The sequence below is a fragment of the Eublepharis macularius genome, chromosome 1 (assembly GCF_028583425.1).
Source record: "Eublepharis macularius isolate TG4126 chromosome 1, MPM_Emac_v1.0, whole genome shotgun sequence".
Lineage (NCBI taxonomy): Eukaryota > Metazoa > Chordata > Lepidosauria > Squamata > Eublepharidae > Eublepharis > Eublepharis macularius.
The window spans coordinates 238,876,324-238,897,379 of NC_072790.1; the positions used below are offsets into that span (position 1 = coordinate 238,876,324).

Genomic DNA, 21,056 nt, shown 5'->3' on the forward strand with positions numbered 1-21,056 from the left:
TGCACAGAGAAGGGGCGTCCCGATTGTTAAGCTTGGGTGCGATTAGCTTCTGACATATTCGGCCAGTTTATCAGCTCGTGTCGGCTGCTCGCTATGCGTCTATCCTAGTCGGTGATGGTTTTGCTTTCAGATGGTTTTTGTATGTTGTGTTATAAGGAGGCTTATGCAGGTCAGAACATGGGGTAGAACTGTTTTTAAACAAACAAAACCAAAACTCACAAAGGACACTGAGTACACAAAAGTGTAACACAAATGAATCCTCACAACGGTCTTGTCCGGTGAGCCGATATGATCATCGAGCCCTGATAGATCATCGCACTGGAGCAAAAGAGCTGCTTTCCAGTCACTCCTTAGAACAAAATCTCTCCTCTTTCACAGATTTGCTAGATGGCCTAGGCTTTCCCCCCAGTCTGATTTATGAAGATACTAATCCTGGCCTACATTGCAGGGCCATTGTGCAGAGTACAAACTGCTAGTATGTTTGAAACCCTTTGAAAGTGGCTATTACAAATGCGTAAAGAGTCCAGTAGCACCTTTAAGACTAACCCACTTTATAGCAGCATAAGCTTTCGAGAGCCACAGCTCTCTTCGTCAGATGCCTCTGACAAAGAGAGCTGTGGCTCTCGAAAGCTTATGCTGCTATAAAGTGGGTTAGTCTTAAAGGTGCTACTGGACTCTTTACTATTTTGGTACTACAGACTAACTCCTCTGGATCTATACAAATGCAGTTATCCTAGCTCTGCAGATAAGAGAGAGCTGAAGCATGCCCCATACTCCAGACATGAAGCCAGTTTTATGGCACACGGAAAACCTGAACTTGGGACTCCATCACTCAGAGGTGGACTCGCTCTCTCTGCCCCCTCCAAATCTGAAAAAGCTTCCTTCAGGGAAGAGGAGGAGGTCGGGCAGCTAAGCAGTTAAAAAGGAAATGTAAGCAGATCGACAGAACATGGTGCCTTCATCTCAGCAGCGAGAGGAAGTCCCCTCGCCCCCAGACAACATAAAGCAGATTGGGGGCCCTGATACCAGCCTGGTTGAGGTCTGGCTGCGGCAGATTCCTAGGAAAGATACGGCTGTTCCCTCCTGCCACCCACGGCCTTCGGGCCCCCCACGGGGAGGCTAAAGGTTAAAATTTGCAAGCCTACAGTTTGAACCCACAGCACAACGCTGATCCTAGCAGAAGAAACCAACACCCTTCATTGCTTGATGTAGGGAGCCTCCAAACTTTGCCCTTCCCCTAGAATCGCCAGCAATGCCCCCCCTCCCCGTGCCTTTGAAAGGCAAAAATGCAACAGGTGACGCTTCTGCAGCTAGATTTCAGCTCAGGCGCTGCAAGCTATGATGGCCCACTGCTCTCCCTCCTGAACCGTGCCATTTGAACTGGCGCCGGATCCATTCCGTTGTTCTCTGAAACCCATGGAGTAACCCTGTGGCAGACAGCAGGGCTGCCAGGTGAAACTAGGGACTGTACGTGAGAACCCACGATTAGAGACAAGAATCAGAACACACTGCGACCTGTAATTTAGTGGGACAAAGAGAGAGAAAAGAGACACTCTACGCCTATTAAATGGGGATGGTGACAAAAGGTGCCAAGAATCACACCCCCTCCCCCTGAACCAGGAACGATTGCATTTCCCCTCTTCCAACATGCCTATTTAAGAAACATCTGTACCAAGCATGGGCATGGGTGAAATTGAAGTGCCCCATGGCCAATACTCCTGCGCGGGAGGCTGCCTTTTACCAAGTCCGAGAGCCAAGCTACAAGTGACGCCTGACACAGGTTGGACACTTGTCAGCTTCCCTCAAGTTTTGATGGGAAATGTAGGCGTCCTGGTTTTACAGCTTGGCTCTCCATTACAGCTGCAAGACCAGGATGCCTACATTTCCCATCAAAACTTGAGGGAAGCTGACAAGTGTCCAACCTGTGTCAGGCGTCACTTGTAGCTTGGCTTTGACCGTTGGTCTAACAAGGAAAGCACGGTTTGCTCTGGCTAGCAGTGACTCTCCGGGGTCTCGGGTCACGGTCTTTCACGTCACCCGCTGTATGATCCCTTTAAGCAGAGATGCCAGGGATTGAACCTGGGACCTTCTGTGTGCCAAGCAGATGCTCTGCCGCTGTACAGCTGCTCTCCAGATGATGGAGCCAAGCCCCCCTCACCTGGCTGTCCTCCTACATGGCGTGCGAACAGAGAGGAATTCAGGGTTACCAACTTCCCCACCCTAGTGTAGCTCCTGTGTCGGTGCCCAACAGGCAGAAATTTAATAGGTAAAGCTTTTCCTCGTCAGAGATCAAGCGCCAGGGAAAGGCCTTGCCGGTTAGCTGGTAAACGCACAACAGCCCTGCTAGGTATGAAAGAAAAAGTTGGCAGCATTGGTGGGACAACTACCTCCTTGTGTTGTGCAACCTGAAATGATCCATCTCCGCAAACAATTCTAAGACTCTGTTTCCAGAATTTGCCTACTAATAGGATATTTTTACTCCCTCTCTGCTTCTTCCAAGGAGCTCAAGGGAACAGGTGCTGTTCTCCTTCCCTCATTTCACCCGCACAACAACCCTGTGAAGTAGGTCTGATCTGGAAGCTCTGCCCTCTGTGGCATGGAACACCTTTGCCCCAAATAGTTTTGGTGCCCATGGGTAAGCGTGGGGGGCAGAAAGAATACAATGGCATGCCCCTTCTTGCCCAGGCAAGGAGGATAGCATGGTATGGCCGCTCCCTGCCCGCCTTGGGTGCCCGCCAGCAGAGCTGTTTGCCTTCGCAGGGGCAGGGGGTGGGTGGGAACGGGCTTTGGCAGGGGCAGCCGCGCCCCTCTCTGCCAAGCAGGCCCAACCGGCCGGGCAAGGGGATGGGCAGGCTCCGTGGAAACTGCCAGGCGTGGCTGTACTGGAGCACTCTGACCCGAGAGCTGGGTGCGGCCGCGTCATGACAGCGCCTGGCCAGGATGCCAGCTCAGCCCGAACCCACATGCCGAGGAGCAAAGGGGCATTTCTCAGAGCCGGCTGCCTTCCCGGGGGCAGCATTGGGGCAAGCCAACCGTGGCAGCTCTTTGCTCATTCCAGGACGCCAGCAGCTGCGGCCTACCTTGAGAAACCAGGCAGCCGAGCTCTGTGCCCGCCTTCTGCTCTGCCACACCTGGACACTGAAGCCAAATTCTCACCCCCACCCCTGTGCCACCTTTCCCAGGACAGATTCTCAGGTCTTTTAACAAGGACAGGGCAGGCAGTCTGTTATGGATCCCCAGTGGGCGGTTTTTTAAATTGCAAACAGCAGGGGAGGCACCTGGTTTAGGTGGGAGGCTGTGCTTCAGGGTGGGCTTTCCATTAACCCTTTCGCCTCTGCGCTGGTTCTCCAATCACTCCTCTGGGGTGCTATTTTTTCTACAAGGTAAGGGGGACAGAGATGCAACTTGTGTGTTTGTTTCTAGCGAAGTGAAAAACCACACTGCGGGAGGGGGACCGAGAGCACAAAAGTGCCAGGGGGAGGAAAGGGCTAAAAAAAACCCCTCCCCCGCACAATTGCGCTGCTCCAAATCGGGCATCCTATCCAGTACTATTTACAGTCCAAAATGCCATGGGAGATCGATCCCGGGATCTCCCATTGTCCCTCAAGGAAGAAGCGTGGCTTATCCTGGCACAGAGACCGTGGGGGCTTTACCTGTTGGATTCTGCCTGGGCGCGGCTGCTGTTTGACAACTCAAGGAGGCAGATAATGCAACCAGCAGCCCTGCTTGGAACATTTTAAAAAAATAATAATAATAATACAGCCTGGCTCTCGTCTCCCCTCCCTGAGCTGGGAATAGAATCCAGGAGACCTGAGATTACCCGCAAGACCTCCCCACCTGGCCTCGCGGCCCCAGGTGAGAAGCAGGAAGGCCGGTTTAGCCACAATTAAGCCACCTCCGTCAGGCCCCTCTGTGTTTACCAACTCTGACAAAACCCCAATCAGATTAGGAGAGGATTAGGAGGAAGAGCTGGGGCTGGGATTATGGGAGATTGCTCAGCCACGGGCAAGAGTAGAAGATGGTTTGGCAGGTGGAGGGGGAAGGGAGGGGTAGGTGTTTCAAGGCACGCAGGGGAGGTTAAGACATCATCCACTGAACTCCTGGGCCATTAACAGCTGCCTGCCAAGCGGAAATCCAACAGGTACAGCTGCCTCCAGAGAAGGGAGGGAAAACCAGCCTGCTTAAATTTTTCTGTCCGTTAAGGGGGACGGTGGGAGAGAGGCATGGCTTATTTTGAGCTCATCTTCCACATCTTTGTAGAGAAGAAGAAGAGATTGAACGGGACTGGGTGTCGAGAAGAAAGTCTCTAGCAGCGTATCACCCTCACCCACCCATGGAGAGATCCAGAGCCCTGAATCAGGACGTTCAGGTGCACAGTTATTTCTTACAGCACGGTTGGAGTGGGGTGTGTGTGACCTCACCTGCAACCTGACAAAAATGGAGACGCCAAATCCTCAGACCCGGGAACTATTCTTCCCATACACACACGCACGTGTGTGTGTGTGCGCATACTGCTGAAGGCCCAATTCAAGGTTATTTGTTTCCTTTACATCAGCATCTCCCATGTGGATTTCAATGTCAAGAAGCTGTTTGCTCTTTGGGCCGAAGATATACTACACTCGGACCACGACAGTTCAAAATTCACTTCTACAACAGCAGGGCGTGAAATGGCTGACTGTGCACCGTCCCCACCTCTTGCAGTCATGCGCAGGCATTGCCGTGTGGATGTGTGCTGAGACAACCTGCCCAAGAGATTGAATTGCCTGGGGAGGCAGCTGGACAGTGAAGAATTGCTAAGCCTCGCAAATCAGTTCCCCCTGCAAAGCCCGAAATAGGGATAGCGAACTAGCAAGTATGGACGGCAGAAAACTGGGAGCTGAGCATGATCGAGAGAGACAGTTGCTGTGCGCCACCTACTCCTAGAATTTGAGCAGCATCTGAAGGGAGAACAGGAGTGGATCCTAGAGGCCGCTTCCGACAGCTCTGGCTTGTGTTATCAGGGCACAGAAAAAAGCGCACAGGTCACGTGGGTCTCGAATATAACCAAGAGCCTGTTGGGGAATCTAAACAAGTTGTATGTACCACTGACCCATTCTGGATTTGGGCTGTGACAGCTCCCATTTCTACCATTTGGAAGATTTGGGGATTGGAAAGGATGGGGGAAATGGTAGATTTGTACCCTGACGTTCATTAGCAATTTGTGAGAGTAGGGAAAAAAGAGGGTGGAAAGGAAATTGTTAATAAACCCAGAAGAGACGTCTTTGAGTTTTTAAAAAAGAAAAGAAACTGGCATAAGCCCTCGCAAAATAGTTTTATATTTTAAGATGATAAAACTCTCAGTGCAATCCTAAGAAGAGCTACTCCAATCTAAGCCCATTGACTTCAATGGGATTAGACTGCAGTAACTCTTCTTACGATTGCACTGTCCGTCATGAAATTCAATGAGTGACCCTGGCCAGTCCCCCTCTCTCACCCTAACCTACTTTGCAGGGCTGTTGTAGAGGATTAAATACAGGAGACAGAAACCATCTATGCTTCCCGGAGCTCCTCGGAGAAAGGAGGGGTTGGGAAATCCATTTTGCTTCCAAGAAGCTGGTAAAATAACCTTTGGGCTCCCTTCTCCGTATGTAAATTGACATAGCCTTCCAAGAAAAAGAAGGAATCAACTGCAGTTTATGAAAGAACAAAAGTGTGGGTAGGAACAGACATTTGGAAGTTTCATGGGAAATATATCATGGCTTCAATATTGCCGGCTCTTGATAATTAAATCATTGGTGGGGTTTTGCGGGGAGAACCCACCAATTCAGAGCAGGGGGGAATAATCTCATGTATGACAGAGTCTGCCAGAGGGGTAGAGCGTACCATCTGCAAACAGAAGATTGCCCGTTCCGTTGCTCACGAGATCGGCTTCCACACCATGCTGAATATTTTGCTACTGTTGCGCTATTGACAGTCCAAGTGTTAATTGTTTCTATTGTGCTGTGGCTGTGTGATATCCAAAAATGTTCAGGTGCATCCCAGATAAAGGATCTCAGGTAGCCAGAAGCTCAAAAGACCTGCTTAGACTCATAAGAGACCCCACGGAACTGGACAGAGCCATTTTCTGACGCAGCAGAAGTTAACTTCATGTGCTCTGAGCAGCCCTGTGGTGCGCAGAGGGTTCTAGCTTCAGTCTCACGCAGCAGGGTTGGAAAGGCCTTGCCAGGGAACCATTAGAAGGCGACGGTAGCAGGAAGGTTTGGGCAAGCCAGGGTCTGCTCTACAGCGTGCCAAGGAAGGAAACAGGTACTGGAAAAGACCTTTTCCTTCCTGAGACCCTGGAGAGCTACCGACGGCTAGAGGAGGCAATGCTGAACTCAGTGGACCAGCGGCATAAAGGAACTTGATAAGTTCTTTGCACAAGGCTGTGGTTGAGTGCTAGAGCACCTGCCTGCAGAAGGTTTTGGGTTCAATTCCTGGAATCTCTGTTTCAAGGATCTCAAGCGAGGGGTGTTGGGAAAGAACTTTCTCCACCTGAAACTCCGGAGAGCAGCTGCCAATCAGAGCGGGCAATCCCGAGCCAGGTGAATTGACAGGCTGGATGCTTTAGAGGTTCCCGTGTGCAAGAAAGGGATTGTGGAACAGTTGCAAGTGGAGGAGGGCAAATCGGGCGGATCCGCAGTCCCAGATTAATCTTTGAACAGACAAAGAGGTGTAGGCTTAAAGGAATTTGTTGATGGCCAGCCAGCCTGCCTCACGACTATGCCTATTTCGCAGTTGCCCATTTTAAAGACCGGGGAAATGAGGAAAGGTGGCAATGAATTATCCAGTGCTACTAAGTCAGAATGTTGGAGATCTCTTTCATCTCCACATCCGTGCGCAATGACCAAAGGAAGACATTTTTTTCCTGGATCTACCCATGTGGGTTCTAGCCTACAAAAAATCTGGCCACAATCAAATGAGTCTTTAAGGTGGCAGAAGGGCCCTTTTTCCCAGGCGGTCCCTAGCTCAGCAGGGATTCTTCCATGGTCAAAATTCAGTATTCTAACCCAGCCGCTCAACCGTTTTTTAAAAAACGGTTATGGGGGCGAAGCCAGCAATGCCAGCTCAGGGACAGATGTACTTCTGCAGAGATAAGAGAAGAAATGCTCAGCGCCTGCACAGAGACACTGTCACAGAATCTCTAGGGGACCTCTAGGGTGATCTAGTCCAACCCCCTGCACAATGCAGAAAATTCACAACTACCCCCCCCCCCACACACACACACCCAGTGCCCCCTGCTCCATGCCCAGAAGATGGCAAAACACTGTCACGATCCGTAGCCAAACTGGCCTGGGGAAAATTGCTTCCTGACTCCAAAGTGGTGATCAGCATTACCCTGGGCGTGTATGAAGAGGCCACGATAAAAATTACCCTGGGCATGTCAGAAGGGGCCACAAGAACTAAGCACTGATGTCAGTTTGCTTCTTACTTTCCATGACCTGGGACGCAGTTCAAGTGTTGAGAAACGTATTCTGCCACAACCTAAGCGATCAATTACCCCAATAGTCACCCCCATCACGCTACCCATTATTCTAGGAAGTTTTATTTTGTCCAGCAGAGTATGAGCAAAAGAATCTAGTGGGGGGGGGGGAGCCATTTGGTTGAGTTGCAGTGAACCTGATGTCACCTGTGTGCTTGTTTCTGCACCCCTCTGTGCATTAAAGTACCTCTGCCCTCCCCAGTTGGCGCGAAAGAGCAAACTTGGACCCAAAAGACGGCACAATGGCCTTTGTTATTCAGCTCTGGAGCGACACCAAAGCCACATCTTTGTCGTGCCGCATCTTCCTCCCTCCCCCATCGTTCACCGTGGGTGCTCTGGGTTCAGGTTTCTTTTCCTGTTTTCAGAGAAAGATTTTCGCAGTGGCAACCAGCAGGCCAGCAAGGGGGGCTATGAGAATTGCACGCCCACGCCCCCCCCTCCAACTCCGTCATCTATGAGCACGATTCCGGATCCCAGGTTTGAGAGCATATACCCTCCCAATGCTCGAGAAAAACAACGTGCAGCCGTTTTATGTTTAGCTAAGCAAAGAACGTATGGTGCATGAGGTCCGGTGGCATGCCTCTCCAAAGAGACGGTTAAAAAAAAATCAGAACAATGTTGGTCTTTACAGTTTAGAGGCCACATTGTCACACTACCAAAAGTGGAGCACAACAGCCAACAACGTACGGGGGCCTGGTAAGGAATCATAGAATCATAGGGTTGGAAGGGACCTCCAAGGTCATCTAGTCCAACCCGCTGCACAATGCAGGAAATGCACAACTATCTCCCTCCCACACCCCCAGTGACCCCTGTTCCATGCCCAGAAACCTTATTCTGAAATCTTATTCTTCCATAAGCCCAGAAAATGGGGGAAGGGGTAACCTGGCAGGCAACAATCTATGCCTGGCAAAGAGTCACAACTAATTGGGTAGCTTAAATTTGCCCTAGAGCTTCCCAAGGCTCCGCCTCAGAGCAAAGCTACATAAATGCTGTAAGGTTCGACTGCCTCTGCTTACCAATAGTCCTGCTTTTCTGGTCCCAATTCTTTCTAAGTCAGTATATTTCCGTTGGCTTTGGGGGAATGCCTTCTTGAAACGTGAAGGCAAATTACTCGATTTACCGATAGATGGATTAGACAGAGCAGATAGAAAAGATAGTGGACGCTACTTGTCCTTAACGCACATTTATGCAGGGAAAAGGGTGCACTTTAATTCACGGGCTGAACACCCATGTGCTGTGGAAAGTGCCATCAAGTCACAACTCACTAATGGAAACCCCTCACGAGGTTCTCAAGGAAAGAGATGAGCAGGGGTGGTTTGCCATCGCCTGCCTCGGCGTAGCGACCCTGGAATTCCTTGGTGGTCTCCCATCCAGTTACTAACCAAGGCCGACCCTGCTTAGCTTCTGAAATCTGCTCAGATCCGGCTAGCCAGATCAGGGCAAACTCAACCTGAAAGGCCAATTACAGATTCTAGGGTTTTCGGCCATCTTTTTCACCAAAGAACAAATATCTTTTTGGTTTCAAAAAAAAAGTGGAGAAGCTTTAACAAAGCAATCTCATAGACAAACCCTTCAGCAGCAGATAACTTTGTGTGTGTTGTGGGGCGTGCGTGTGTGCGAATACTCCTTCCTTGGATAAGAGAACTGGGCGCCACAAACGCATTCCGGTTCTCATCTGTGAAATACGGGAGAGTATTTGGAGAAGAACGTGGCCCTCCCTATCAGGCGCATCCTCCGCCAGACTGCGTTTTTATCGGCTTATCTGTTTATTTGTTTAAGTACTTTAGTGACAGTTGGGCGAGAGACGGATGGACTTTCGTGCTGCGGTTGTAATTTTTGAAATTCTGACATTTTAAAATCTATCGTATCCTTTTGTGGTTTTAAATCTTTCTGAAATGTAAGTTTTATTGGGATGTTTATGAAGCGTAATCTGCCCTGACCCTGCTGGTGTGGGGAGGGCGTAATATGAATGGAAGCAAATTAAATAAATAAATAAAATCAAGAAGGTCTCTGAGCACGTGCAGAGGGCCTTTCCCATACTTGTCGATTACAACCTACAGACTCCAAAAAGTGCTTCCCTTATAGGCGGGGGGGGGGGGGGGGGCAACACCCGAGCAAGCTTTCGACCACAGCCCTACCGATTTTAGAAATTTAACACTGGGTAGTAGGCCGGATGCTATAGAAGGCTGAACTATCCCAGCAGGGAGGGGATTTTCCACCCCTACGTTTGTTGGGGGAGATGCTGACATGATAAGATGGGGAGGTGGCATGGTGGGGGGGGGGGAGAAGAGAGACATTTTTAGGTGCCGGTTATGTGCATTTACTGGAAAACCCTGAGTACGAAGGTGACCAGAAGGAGAACGAAACTCCCATCGCTTGCGTCCAGGCTGAGGGGAATTTTCACAGGCAGAGCGTGGCGCACAGAGGAAAGAAGCTGCACTTACGTCCCCCCTTCTCTCTATTACATTTTAATCCTAATCACGCCTCCCCAAAAAAGCTTAAAGCTACACACACAGTTCTCCTGTCTCTATTTTATCCTTGGAACAACCCTGTGAGGTAGTCTAAGAGAGAGACTGTTCCAAAGTCAACCAGCTTCGTGACAAGAGTAGGAGTTCGAACCTGGATCTCCTCGACCGTAGCCCAGCAGTCTAACGCCTATGCTGCCACGGGCTCTCCTTTGGCTCTCACAGCTTCTGCAAAACAGCAAAGGGGACGGGGGGGGGGGGCTGTAAACTCACTCCATGACGGACACCAGTCCCCCAGCCGTGGCCCTATTTCCCCCACCTAACATTCTAGACAGCAGCAGGAGCATCTGGTTCTGGCAATGGTGGGACAGAACCTCGCAGAATTTCACGGGTCAGAGCAAAATCTGGCAGGTGTAAGAAGGGAGTCAGTAGCAAAATCATCATCATAAACAACCTCATGTGTACCCAATCTTTCTCCCCAAGCAGATTATGTTAATTCTCCTCCCCTCCATTTTTTTTTGTTTTATCTGTTTTATCCGTTTTATCTGTGCGGTAGGTTAGGCTGGCGGTGTGTGACTGGCCAAATATCACCCAGCAAACTCCGACTGCGATGTTGGGATTCGCACCTGGGTCTCCTACATCCTAGTCTGGCCCTCTAACCACTACACCACACTGCCAGGCCAGTTCCAAAGTTGACGGGGTTTTCCTGCCCTAATACAAATTCCCTGGTCAGAAAAACGGGGGGGGGGGGACCTACTGTTTGACAACATTCGCCATAGCCACCCAGCCGATCAGCCCTCACTGCCCAAAAGACAAGCACCAGAAACGTAAAAATCCTTGGCAAATTAAATAGTGAACAAACACTTAGCACTAATCCTCCTTTCTTTCGAGTAGAGGCGACCTACTAAAGACATTAAGGGGGACCCGCTCTGAGCAAAGCGACCGCAATTATGGATCCAGAGCTGGTCAAGCATCACGGTGAAGGGATACAAGTAGGAAAGCCTACAAACAAAAGTCACATGGGTTGCAAGGGCATTGAATAACAATAGCAACAACAGCAGCAACAATAGCAGAAGCAACAACCAACAACTATGCTCATATACCCCACTTAAAGCAGTGAACAAAGTCAGTGTTGTTATTATCCCCACAATACAGCTGCAGAGTTCACGGCAGTAGAGGGAGTCGAACCAGCAGAGTGCTGATCCACAGCCCAACCACTATGCTACAGCAGCAGTTTTATAGCACATTTCAACGATGCCTCATCCTTTGAACTGAAAAGCAAGTCTTTCCAGTTTGTCTCCCGGCGGGGAACAGCAAGACGACCTTCCAGGGCTGTTGTCAAGAGGACTGAGAGATGATGTGGACGAACTCTCCAAAGCATTTTAGGATTATTTCGGTTTCAATGAAAACTGCTCATGGCCAGAGGAAGTATGTAAACAGCCACGAGCGTCGATGGTTTTAAGGCAGATTCACAGAGGAGAAGTCCATCAATGGACGCTCGCCATGGTGAGTAAAGGGAACCCTCACAGACAGAGGCAGCAAACCGCTGGGAGAAAGTCAGCATGAGGGGAAGGCCTCGGCCTTTGGGCCCTGTTTGGTTGGCCGCTGTGTGAAACACGATGCTGGACTAGAAAGATCACTGGTTGGATCCCGCAAGGCTCACCTGATGTTCTGATCCAACAATTCCAATTTTAAAGCATGACATAAAGGCTATTAGGGATTGGACTGACAGACTCCAGAAGCTGAAGTGACTGGACTCAGAGGGGAATCAGCCCCAAATGTTATACTAGATGCCACCTAAATCTCATGTGGTAAATCGGTTACGGTTCTGGACCGGGGAGAGCCAACTTCAGAGCATGGACCGGTCCCTCCCTCTCAGAACAGCCTACCTCACAGGGCTGCTGTGTGGAGAAACCAGAGGTGAGAGAAATCACGTTTGCGGCCTTGAGCTTCTCGTAGGAAGAGTGGGATAAACGTGAGATATCTAGAGAGACAGATCGGTGGCGGAATTCACGTTCGCAGACTTTTTTTTCTACCCACACCTTCAATGTTTCACAGATTCAAGCACAAACTCGCTTTCAGCTCCTTTCAAAGAACAACCTGTGAAGTCAACACTTTTAGCACACCGTGATGAAAACTCTTTCCCACCCAGTTCTATTCATTTAATTTGCATTTGTTCCAGGGGTGTTTAAATCCGCAAAGAGCGAAGGTTTAGTGGGCTAAAACTATACCTTGAAAACCTGAACTGTCTTACAGGATGTTACAGCAGTTCAAACTACACCTCGGAAGCTGCAGTGCGTCAAAAGCCTGGCTGTGCACTGCACGGCCCTTCACTGTTCATGCGCAGGTCATGCGCGCTAGCCACCAGATCCCCTGTGCGAGATTTATCTTCTGAAGAACCTAACCAAAGATATTTGTGGCACCGTAAAGACTGCCAAGTTTATTGTGGCAAACGTTGCCATGAACCAGAGAGAAGGAGAGACATCGTTGCTCTTCGTGTTTCAGGGCAGAGTGGCTAGTTTAAGCCATTTTGTCTCTCTAGTTTAAGCCAAAAGGCCTGAACAATTGCAACCCCAGAGGAAAGCCAGGAACTAAAAGAAACAAAGGTACGTGCCGTTTGGCATGAGAACATCATAACATCTTGAAACTGGGGCTTACATGGCAGCCCTCTGGCACCTATCTGTTTAGGCAACTGCGAGGGGAACAGACTGCAAAGGAAGGGCAGAAGGCACAGCCTGGGCACTGGCATGGGAGGCAGACCTGGCATCAGCCGTACTGCTTTGCTCAATGCCCATAAATCCCTCTGTTGCAAGCCAAGCCTGAAGGAAGGGGACTCCAGCAGCTCCCAGAAGGTGCCAGCCAGGCTATGGGTGGGAAAGCTGCATGCTCAGGCAGGCTCGGGAAACAGCCCCTGGTACAGAAGGCCTCTCCCCTGGGTCAGGACGACCCTGGCACAGCGAGAACCCAGCCCGCCAGCTAAGTGGGGCTGGGAGGGAAAGAACGAGGTCTGCAAACCACACCGCCGCCTCACTGGGACTTGGCTGCCAGCGAGTTCCCAGAGGAAGGGAGTGGCCCACCTGGGTGCCGAGTTCCCAGCCCCTTGCAAAAAAAAAAAAAAAAAAAAAACAGGCCGCCGGATTGGCTGGGGACAAAGGCAGCAATAGGCCCGGGGAGGCTAGTCGGGCTAGCTGAAAAGCCAAACACCACGCACAAGTTCAAAATTAACTTTAAAAAAAAACCAGACTGGTCCTTGGTGGTGGAGAACCTGTAAGTGCCCTCTGGGATAAACCTGGCCCGTCATGCCAGGAATCTGGGTGCAGAGTTTGAGGCGTGTGATGTGAGCTGTCAAAAGGAGCCAAGGGAGCCAGTTTGGGTCAGAGCTATGGCAATGAGTGCTTTGCTCTTCACTCTCAGTTCTTTCAAAAAATGGAAGGGTTCCATCCAGCAGATCAAAGGCCCAGCAGTTTAAAGAAACGCGGGGGGGGGGGGGGTGTCAACCAGGAAATAATGAGCTAACCCTCTTATCCTCAGCTCCATTTTGCAGCTCAACTCCACCTCTGGGGATTCGAACCCAGATCCCCCTCCGTCACATATATTTTGGCACTTTTGCACAGGAACAAAGTGTGTTACCCCCATACGCCTAGGGTTGTCTCCAGGTGGTGGAGGATCCACTGCAGGATAATGGGATTATCTTATAGGGCAGGATTACTCTATGCCCTATAAGATCCCCACCTCTCCCTGTTTGATGGCTGCAGAGCCCAGGGTGCCGCATATGCCCAGCGGTGTAGGACCAGCCCTGCATACGACTGATTTCGTATTAAGCCCATCTCAAAACTGAAGATCTTTCTCCTCTGAATTAAATCATATTAAAAGATGCACGGTGAAACTCCAAAAAGGTGTGTTTTTTGTTTGTTTTTTTAAAAAGTGTCAAATCAATTTCTGTTCATGAGACGACTTTTTAAAAAACGAAATCATTTGGCAGGGGAGAAAACTAGATTTTGTTTTTTCTTAGCGAAGGCTTGCTTTGACACTCTGCGCTTCAACGGCTAGTTTCCGGAACGATGGAAACACGGGGTGCTGTGGTTCGGGTCTCCCAGACAGAGACTTTCTACCCTTGCCTAAAGCACACCAGCTGCTTCACATGGGTAAAGGCAAAAAGGTGCGCATCGTGTTATTCGCCACAGGTTGCCATTGGATCTGGAGCCTGATGAGATTAGAGACAGAATCTTGTCCATGCGGCAGCCTGTGAATTGGCATGCATTTTAAAAACCTGCTACCAAATCCTCAGTTAATTAAGCAATTAAAGGGTGTCTCATAAAGGTTCTGACAGCAGAAGCACCTCTTCCTTTTCCCCTCCCTGAATTAAAATAAAGATGCTTGTACTCTCCCAAAAAGTACCCTTCAAAAAGTTATCTTTTGGACCATGAAATACAGTTATGGTCCTCAAAGAAACCAGTTCCTCGGAGTTTCGTGAATTGTCCATGCCGTGACTCAGGACTGAAAGGAGGTCTGGGTAGAGCAGGGACTCACACAGAGGGGCAATGGGAAGCCTCCTCTGAGGGCAGGTGATTGTGCTGTATCTGTGCGTGAACGCTCCAGAGAAGACACGGGGCGGAACTTCTCGTGACTGGCGGAGCTAACTGGCGGGATGCAAAATCAGAGCAGTGGATTCAAGCAGAGTTGCAGTAGGCAGCCTCCTACCTTCTCCCTCTCTTTCTCTCTGGGGAGGCACTGTGAACTCATAGAAGCCTAGAATTATTTCTCATGTTGCATATTAGTGCACTCAGTCACAAAATTTGGAATGAAAGCTCCAACCCTTCTCTGACACAGAGCAGATGACTCAACATATCTTGTCATCAAGGTTGCCTCGCTAGGGCGACTAGAAGCAGAAGCGCAATGGCACCTGGGCTTTTACCATTTGTGCAGAAAACATCCCCCCCCCCCCAGGCAGATCTTCTAAAATGCATTTGCCGTGCCTTCTTGTGTCAAATTTATGGAACTGGTTGTTACCGGCCACTTTAGCTAAATGTAACCTCCATAGACAGTGGCAGTCTACCTTTAAATGCCTGATGATGAGAGAAAACTCAACAGGGGAAGGCCTTCGTACACGTTTCCCAGACAGACCTGATTCGGAAGGCTCCTTGGACTGATGAGATTTCCTTTTCATCTCAACGACACAAAGATCCCATTCATCTTGGTGTGTGTGGGGGGTCACTTTATCTGTTCTGCACATGTATTCTTTGTTTGTGGATACATGGCACACCTTGGGACGAAGCCTGTAGAGAGCGGGCTTGATTAAGCCGTTCACGGGGCACATGCCTGCGAGGTGCAGAGCTAGACTTCGTGGGGTGGTTTTCGTTTCCTTTCCTCCATCATCCCCAAAGCAAACCGGCAATTCCAGTCTGGAACACGGGCTTTGGAAATGCCAGCGATGGTCTTGATAGCTGTTAGCAAGTCGAGTAGGTTTTTACCCCACCTTCCTGTCAAGTGGTTCAAAGGTTCCCCATTTTATCCTCACAAGAACCCTTTGAGGTGGGTTAGGCAGAGAGAGTGAAAAGTCACCCTGCTACCTTCATGGCAGAGTGCGGATTCGAACTCAAGTCTACCAGAACCTAGTTGGACAATCTAGGAATAGGGGCAAAGAGACTGAGCCATGCTCCAGGAAATCCTTGGTCCAAATTTTGTCTTTTCCACAAACTCACTCGGCGGCCTTGGTCATATTACTTGGGTACAGTCTCAGCCCTTCCTCTCCCATCCCTTGGCAATATGGAGGCACTGCCGCTGGTCTGCCTTATAGAATTGCTGCAAAAATTCCAGGATAAAACCAGCTTTTTGAACTCCAACAGTGCCAATCCTAAACTGAGCTGTGCCCTTCTAGATACATCCTGATACTTGACCCAGTAACGTATGTTTTAAAAAAAAACGATTTATGAGATTTTTCTTTTGGGTGGATGCTGGAAAAGGGTGGGTTTGGATAACTGGGGGAATGCATCAGAGCAGAAGGATAAATACTGGGGTTCATGTTGGAGAGAGCTGAAGAACATAAATATGTTGTTTTCCCTGTTTTCTGAACCTTTAGGAAAAATATGACCACAGAACAACAGGTTTGGAGGGTTTTTTCCCTTGCAACATTGTGGACTAGAAACATGTCAGTATTTTTAACTGACGCTGGAAATTTTGAGCAACCGTGCCAGTTCTGTGCCACAAAGCTTGAGATCTGACATTGCCATAGCTGTGACCATTTCTAGATCTGTTGGCTAGTTTTTTCCCCCACTGCCATTCGTGTAAATATGAATCTCTCGATATTGAATTTCAGCACAAAGAGAGGGAGCAGGACTTTGTGTCTGAGCTATTAAAGAATAACGTTTCAAAAGAGAGAAAAGCGGAGAAGGGAAATTGCCAGCGCACCTCATATACTCGCTGGCTCCTCGAGACGGAACCTCGAAGGAAGCAGTGGAGTTTTTAAAAAGAAAAAACTTGATGGAAGCCATATATTGCAAATGGGGGGCGGGGGTCACCAACCAAGATGAGAAAAAGTCAGCCACCTCTAAGCATTCCTGGAAAAGCACAGGGCAAAGCGATTCATCTCGCCTTCACCTGCCCCAATTTTGCCAACGACAGAGAACTAAAAAGGAAATGCACCCGGTTCAGACAACAATGCTACATGTTGGAGCGCAAGATCGCTTCATCAATAGTACCCCACAAGCGCCGAGCCCTGCTACGGGGCAGAAGCGCCTTGCCAAGCTCTCTCGCAGACATGGCCGCACCACGGTGCCTGCAAAGACAATCCCCGGCTGTGTCTTGGCCTCCGAGTTGTAAACAGTTTGGGGGCCCATTTCTGCCCACACCACCTGCGGACTGTCCGTGCCTGAGCTATGGTTCTGAGATGGCCAGACTCCAGGCACCAGGAGCCTGGCGCCTCTTCCTCGGCTGCCTGCCCTTCAAGCGGGCACAAATCCCTGGCACAGGTGAGCTCTGAGAGGCCTAACCTTGCCGGCCGGCATGCCTCTGCCACGGCCTCACGGCAAGCCAGGCATCTTGGCATTGCTCCCCCCCCCAACACAGTTTGCTCCCCCCTTGCTACGAGTGCCCCAAGATTACCTTTCTTCCCCTCCGTCTGTCTCTCCACTGCGAGCAAGGCAGATCTGAAGAAACCGGGCACCCGCTACCTTGCTCTGAGCTCCGATCCCACCTCAGAAGGAGGCAACGCCCACACCCCAGGTCACGCTGCACCCTGCCCTCCTTCCCTCCTTTCTCCCCCTACCATTAACTCTTTGCCGTGCTCTCTGACAGGCCTGAAGCTCCCTATTCCCACCCACCCCACACAAGACATCCTCTGAGGCTTCCTTTTGAAAATGCCAAGGCTAGCTGCCATTTATCTGGAAGTCGCACGCCGCTTTGGAAGGCCTTGCCTCTAATCCGCATACACAAACACTGATGGGGCGGGGAGAGAGAGAACGAAACTGCCTATGCTGGATATGATCGAGCATCCAGGCAGCCCAGCACGGTGAACCTTCCATATGCCTGACTTACTCCGATTAGAGCCCTCCTAAACCGAGCTTCCACACCCAGAGGCAGTATACCTGATGCAGGAGGGGCAAGTGATCAGGGCAGTCACATGACTGTGAGCTCGCAAACAGTTGACACCACTTCTGTCACTTGCCCTCTCAGTGGTTATATTGCCTCTAAATACAGAGGTTCTATGTTTTAGCTGTCATCACTAACAGCCATCACTTGCCCCTGCATTCGTCCCACTGCCTCTGAACATGGAGGTTCCATTTTTAACTATCATCACTATCAACCATCATTTCCCCCTAGCATCTGGTACACTGCCTCTGAATACGGAGGCTCCATGTTTTAGCTGTCATCACTAACAGCCATTACTAGCCCTCTACATCTGGTACACTGCCTCGGAATACAGAGGCTCCATGTTTTAGCTGTCATCACTAACAGCCATCACTTGCCCTCTGCATCTGGTACACTGCCTCTGAATACAGAGGCTCCATGTTTTAGCTGTCATCACTAACAGCCATCACTTGCCCCCTGCATTCGTTACACTGCCTCTGAACATGGAGGTTCCATGTTTTAGCTGTCATCACTAACAGCCATCACTTGCCCTCTGCATCTGGTACACTGCCTCTGAATGTGGAGGTTCTATTTTTTCAACTGTCACCCTAATAGCCATGAGTAAACCTATCCAACCACAAATGCATCTAGTTCTTTCAATTGCTGGTTAAGCTCTGAGGCTCTCCCTTTTAATAACGTATGCAAATTCTGCACCTCAATCCTGCTGCAGAGGAAGCCCAAAGCAATCCACAGTTTTGGAGAGAAAATGCTGATACCCAACACTGCCCCCCTTTGCCAAATATGAGTCAGCACACAGCTTTAAAACAAAGATGCGATCAGACTTTCACCCCCAGCACAACAGGGTTTAGGGGGAGCACCCCCCAACCTCATTCACCTATTTGATGCTGCTACATACACACAAAGACAAAAATACAAAGAGGCGCCTACCAACAAATACAACCGGTTAGAAGGTGGAAAACCACACGTGTGGGAAGGCAAAAATAAATCAAATAAATGAAAAAGCGATGAAGGTCAAAGTGAAGGTATATATTGAATATATTAAGAGTATAGAATTCACATTACCTTCTATCCATACACTTACACTGCACGGGACCATTATAAACCAATAAAAGCAATTCACTGAAAAATCTTCATGTGATCATTAATTATTAACAAGAAAGTTCAACAGGTACAGTAAACAACTCCAACTGGGAAGACATCCAACAGGTAAGCTTCCAATTCAACAGGTGCAGCGAGAAACTCCAACTGGGAAGACATCCAACAGGTACCTGTACACACAGGCAGCTGTCCTTTCAGGGCCCACTCCCCCATGCTAGTTCCCGTGATCAGGATTTTCAGACTCAAAACACCCCCAAATAAACCAAACTTATTCACTTTTTGCTGGAGAACCCAAAATATTTTATCTGTTTCAATTCAGCGCTTTGCTTTGAAGTTTTTATTTCGTTGTTTATTTTATTTACTTCATTTATCCCCCACTTTTCTCCCTTACGGGGACCCAAAGTGGCTTACATTGTTCTCCTCTCAACAACCCTTTAAGGTAGGATAAGCTGAAGGTGTGTTACTGGCCTGAGGACAACCAGTGAACTTCAATGGCAGCACGGGCGTTTGAAACCGGCTCTCCCATATCCAAGTTCGACACGCTAACCATTACACCCCACTGCCTGGTTTCCCCTGTTGTTAGCCAGTTTGGGGATAAGAGAGGTTCCAAGTGGGCTGAACCTCTCATGGAAATTTTTTCTTGAAAGTGTACATTTAAATCAAATTTAATTATGGACAGAGGGCCAACGAGCACGTGCAGAGTGCTCGTACTGGATTCTGGGGAGAAAGGCTCTTTCTAGAGTAAGAGGTGATGACTGCAACAAACCTGAGCCCCGACATGTATTGTATTACACACACACCCTGCCTCCCATCCCTAGAGACACTCCAAAAAAGCAAGGACTCCTTCGCTACTCCAAGAGTCCAACCACCACTGGACACAAAGGCCAAAACTTAGCTAGTTGTGCTTCTTAACAGTGACGGAAAATGCTCTCTGTACATGCTCTGAAGTTCCCTCTCCCCTTTGCCCCTGCCTCACAAACACTGGGGCCAGTCTTGGCAAGAACCTGGCTCAGATATCACCTAGGTGACCCTGTTTTCTTGGCAACCCGGTCCGACCAAGCCAGGAAGCGGCAGAGGAACGAGAGAAACCACCATCTACCCTGAACGGCCGAGAAGAGTGGGCATGACCCTTCCTCCCCACCCTTCTCCTTCTCTTCATGCCCCAATTCTGCAAAGTGGATTGTGTCACCCCATTGGGGCTGGGCCAGCGCTAGCATGCCCTGGCCTGCCTTGCTGAGTGGCCCGGCGAGGTGGGCGCTGTCGGGGCCTCGCCAAGACACACCCCTGTCAAAGTCACTCCCCGAAAGTGCTGGCCTGACTCAACCTGTGAACCAGGCATGCCGAGTTTGGTAGCTCGGCTCCTTGGTGTCCCACCATGCCCTGAAGCGATGAGGGTACAGCCCTGCCAGGGACCTTATTGGCACCCCCGAGCACCAAGCTGAAAAAAACTCATTTGCTAATCCATTCCTTTGGACCGTAAGCCAGGAGATGCCAGCCTTACAGGGCAAACTTCAAGCCTGTCTTTCCCTCCGTCTCCTAAAACTGGCCAAAAATGACACTGGAAGCCACGTGGCTTGGCACAATGCCGTCCCCCCCACCCTTAATTGAATGCAGGCAGCCTGGGGATATTCTCTAGTATGAAGGGGAGAGGCACTCTGCACATGCGCAGAGGCACCGTGGTTGCTTCAGAGCCTCTAGCACTGGAAACAGAGGCCGGACCTCCCATTCAAACTCCCTACAAAGAATACAGCTGCCATCTTAGCCAGCACCCCCTTGTCAGGTTTGGCTGAAGGGAGGGAGGAGAGATCAGCGCACCCCAAGAGATGGGTTACAGCGTGGTACCTGGGGTTTGAAAGTTAGAATTCTGCCCCGTAACAAGTGAACTGATGTCTGCTCTTGGCTGTCAGTTCCTGCACAGGCAGCCCCCCCCCAAATAAAAGATGATAATCCGCACCCCTGAATCCGAACGGAAGCATGTGTTGCCGTCTCTCGGAGCGTGGCCCTTTGCAGGGGACCGAACACTTTGTCCAGTTCAAAGCGTCCTTTTTCTGCACATGAAGCTCTCACCGCTAATGCTAAGTATATCCTTTCCTGGCCCATATGAACCAGGATAAACAATTGGGGGGGTCTTTTCCGCGCCGAATTACACTTTTGGACACCCTAACTCACGATCGTCATTGGGAAGGCATTTCTGGTGAGATACTCCAACCCAAAGTTTTAGTTTAGCCTGCTATACTGCACAGCACAGAACGCACGGGCACATGGATAAGGAACTGGAGGGATCGTATCTTAGACTTCGGGTCATCTCATATCGAACCCAGTTGACAACGGAAAGCTGCGCCCTTTCCACCCTGTCCAGCTCAAAGGCTCATATTGGCACAAGTTGGTCTTTGCGTGATGCCGCC

General features: G+C 49.8%; 1 protein-coding gene across 2 annotated transcripts in view; it reads right to left on the reverse strand.

Annotated features, from left to right (window-relative positions):
• ZBTB7B (zinc finger and BTB domain containing 7B) overlaps positions 1–21,056 on the reverse strand; it is a 47,216-nt gene that overhangs the window by 11,049 nt on the left and 15,111 nt on the right. The window lies entirely within an intron of this gene.